Source organism: Myotis brandtii, unplaced genomic scaffold (assembly GCF_000412655.1).
Source record: "Myotis brandtii unplaced genomic scaffold, ASM41265v1 scaffold334, whole genome shotgun sequence".
Classification (NCBI taxonomy): Eukaryota; Metazoa; Chordata; class Mammalia; order Chiroptera; family Vespertilionidae; genus Myotis; species Myotis brandtii.
In genome coordinates this window covers 385,958-389,943 of record NW_005362885.1, presented here as the reverse complement: position 1 = coordinate 389,943, position 3,986 = coordinate 385,958, and positions in this window count along the sequence as shown.

Sequence of the window (3,986 nt, the reverse complement as noted above, 5' to 3'; positions counted from 1 at the left end):
TCCCCAGGCGCCTCCTGTCAGCGGGGCTGGACTTTGGGTGCCGGGGCTTCCTTGTCTGTGTCCCTGGTGGGGTCTGGAAGGCACAGTATCAACGTACTCTTTTAAAAATATATATATTTCTATTGATTTCAGAGAGGAAGGGAGAGGGAGATAGAAACATCAGACGAGAGAGAATCACTGATCGGCTGCCTTCCGCACCCCCCACACCGGGAATGGAGCCCACGACCAGGGCCTGTGCCCTGACTGGGAATTGAACCGTGACCTCCTGGTTCCTAAGTCGACACTCAACCCCTGAGCCACGTGCCTGGGCTCAATGTAGACTCTTAATGCTCCCCTGGGACAGCTCCCCCACAGCCCGAGGGGCCGGAGGCGCCGGGGGTCAGGGCCGGCACCCAGCTTCCCCCTCTCACCGTAGCCGGGAGGGACAGCACGGACCTCCTCTCCGAGCGAGGCGGACGCCACACCCACCCGCACGGCGCACATCGTCTGGGTGCCCTCAAGGCAGAGTCTGAGCTGAGGGCTGGGTGCGGGGAGTGTGTGGGGAGGTGTCAGTGTCCTGGGGCAGCCGTGACAGAGGGCACGGTCTGTTCTCCCCCAGGTCTCAGTCCAGAATCCAAGCCCCCCCTGTGGGCAGGCGTTTCCCTCTGAGGAGAGCAGGCCCCACCCCCGCCGACACCCTGCCAGCTCCTGCGCTGCCTGCACTTTGGGGCGTCCTCAGCTCCCAGAGTCACGTGGCCTTGTCCTCTGCGTGTCCTCTCCACGTGTGACCTCGTTTTAACTAATTACAGCGGCAGAGGCCCCGTTTCCAAATAAGGTCCCGTCCTGAGGTTCGGGGTGAACATGAATTTTGGGGACACTGTTAACCTTGTCCAAGGGTGCCTGTGTGCATATGTGGGTGCCTGTGTGTCTCTGTGCACATGTGCCTGTGTGCATAGGTGTGCCTGCATGCCTGTGTGCATATGTGGGTGCCTGTGTGTGCACGCATGCATGTGTGTGCCAGCGTGTCTCTGTGCACATGTGCCTGTGTGCCTGTGTGCATAGGTGTGCCTGCATGTCTGTGTGCACGTGTGCCTGTGTGTGCACATGTGTGCACGTGTGCCTGTGTGTGCACATGTGTGCATAGGTGTGCCTGCATGTCTGTGTGCACGTGTGCAGGCACGCATGTGTGAGTGTGCAACGTTAGGTCTCAAAGGTCACCAGAGCCTGCGGCGGACCTTGCCTCGCTCTGCAGCCGCCACGGCGCCCCCTCCCCCCGAGCCCTGCACTGACAGGCGGACTGGGAAGCACAGAGGTTTGTTCTGGTTCTTTCCTTAAAACCGAGTCTCAGAAGTGGCGCGTGAGACCCGATGACATGAGCACCTTGAGACTCTGGGTGCCTCTGTTGCCTCCTTTCTGGAAGGCGTCCCAGCCCCCCCCCCCCCCCACGCACCCTGCCCAGCAGCCGCCATAGGAGGAGACCTCGCGTTCCCCACCCCACGCCTGCACCCTGGCCCTGGAGCCCTTTACCAGCAATGCCGGGCGCTGGGCCACTCGCCAGGGCCACCGTCTCAGTCTTGGAGCAGAAGGCAAAGGAAATGGGAGGGTGGGCTCAGCGAGGGGGGGGCACAGGGGGGTCCTGGACGCGGGTGGCTGGGCAGGCCCCGCCCGCAAGCTCACTCCCCACGAGAGGACAGACCGGCTCCGCCTGGGGTTGGAGATGGGCCCTGGCTCTGCCACTGTCTCCCCTGAGGCTTCGAGTCAATGGTGATCCTGCCCATCTTCACGGGGCTGAAAGAGCGTGCACCACACAGGAGCATGCACCGCAAAACAGCGTGCACCCGCAAAACAGCGTGCACCCACAAAACAGTGTGCACACACAATGCAGTGTGCACCCCAAAACAGTGTGCACCCGCAAAACAGTGTGCACCCCAAAACAGCGTGCGCCCCCAAAACAGCATGCACCCGCAAAACAGCGTGCACCCCCAAAACAGTGTGCACCCGCAAAACAGTGTGCACTGGCAAAACAGTGTGCACCCGCAAAGCAGCGTGCACCCCCAAAACAGTGTCCCCCAAAACAACAGTGTGCACCCCAAAACAGCGTGCGCCCCCAAAACAGCATGCACCCGCAAAACAGCGTGCACCCCCAAAACAGTGTGCACCCGCAAAACAGTGTGCACCGGCAAAACAGTGTGCACCCGCAAAGCAGCGTGCACCCCCAAAACAGTGTGCACCCCCAAAACAGCGTGCACCCGCAAAACAGCGTGCACCCCCAAAACAGTGTGCACCCGCAAAACAGCATGCACCCCCAAAACAGCGTGCACCCGCAAAGGAGCGTGTGCAATGGCTACGGCATTGCCATGGTGACTGAGGTTTGGGGTTTTGTCTCCTCAGACGCATGTCAGGCCAGTTTGGGTTTAAATTTACTCCCAGGAGCCAGGGGATGGGAAAGTGGGCCAGGCTCCAGCTCGCGGCGCCTCGAGCCTCGGTCCCCCTCTGTCCTCCTCTGTCCCCCGGGGGCTCTGACCCAGCTGCTCCGCGGCCCCAGGAGAGATGAGCAGCGTCCCCCTGGGCCTGGCTGGAGCTGCCTGTCACGTGGTGCTGACCCTGTGACCCTGGACAAAGCACTGGGCATCCCTGGCCCTCAGTCTCCCCCAAAGAATGGGCCGTAATTCCACGTCCTCAAGGCGCCAGAGGTCCCTGAGGTGACGCCTGACGCCAGGGGCCTCCAGGGCCAGCTGCAGGGGCCCCTGCCCAGGCCGGCGTTGGGTGGGGCCTGTGTCATGAACCTGGCACCGGGCAGAGCCGGGCCATGCCCTCAGCCAGCACCCACCCACCCACCCCGGGCCACAGAGCCCCTTCCTCCTGCCATGTCCCTCCCGCGCCCTCTACTGGGGACGCGCAGCACTGCGCTCTGGAGCGGGAGATGCTAGCAGCGGCCCCACCGCCGTGAAGGATCCGGTACCAGCGACGCAGAGCACAGACCCTCCGTGCGAGGCACCCACCTGCAACCCCAGGTATAAATAGAGGCTCTGGAGCCGAGAGGCCGTGATTAGTAACTGGCACGCGGATGCCCACAGACACATCTGCATGGACGCACGCACACAGACAACAGAGAAATGCACAGAGACACGTGCCCGGGCCCGGAAGCCGCAGCCATGCAGAGGTCCCTCCCCCTCTCCCTCTCCGGGGCGGGACCTTGCACAGCGAGATGGAGATGGAGCCACCTGTGCCAAGGACTTCCAGGCCGTGTCCCTGGCTCCCCACCCTCCTTAAGGAGGCCCCCCGAGGACCCGGGGTCTGATCCAACACTTCGCAGCCTCACCTGTCCCTCACCTGCTGACCGCCTGCTCCCTGCGGCCACAGGGCCTTTGCACAGGCCAGCCCTCTGCGTGCCATTCTCCCGCTCCACTCTCCGCACCCTCAGGTCCCACAGCGCCCTCTCTGGTGGGGCCTGGTCAGACCTGATCTCTCCGGCTGCCATGTCTGTGTGACCCAATGACAGTGGCCTGTCCCCCCACGGGTGTGTGCAGGGTACATGAGGGAACAGCCATGTCTGGTCGGCTCCCCACTGCACCCTGGCACAACTTGGGGCCCCTGTCGGCCCTCGGTGGACACCCATTGAACGAATGAGTGAACAAGTGCAGCGAACGTTGTCATTTGAATTGGTTTCTGCAGACCCCACGATCCGGGACAAGGAAGGAAACGGTCAGCCGCCCCGTCCCTCCCACCACTGCGTGGGCCAAGCACCTGCCAGCAGATGTCCTGGGCTCTTCCTGGGACCTGCTGAGCTCTGGCCACCCCCCCCCGGGTCAGCTCACACCTGCCAGGGTGACCAGTACCCCAGCTCTCAGCTCCACGAGGGCCAGCTCCCACAGTCAGCCCTCCCTGGGCACGAATGCCATCTGTGAGCTTAATGAGGATGGTGTGGCCTGGGGGGGGGTTCGGGGAAGGGCCCCCTGGGAGGGACAGTGACCACAGGAGGCTTTGGGCTGTGTCCCTGAGCACAC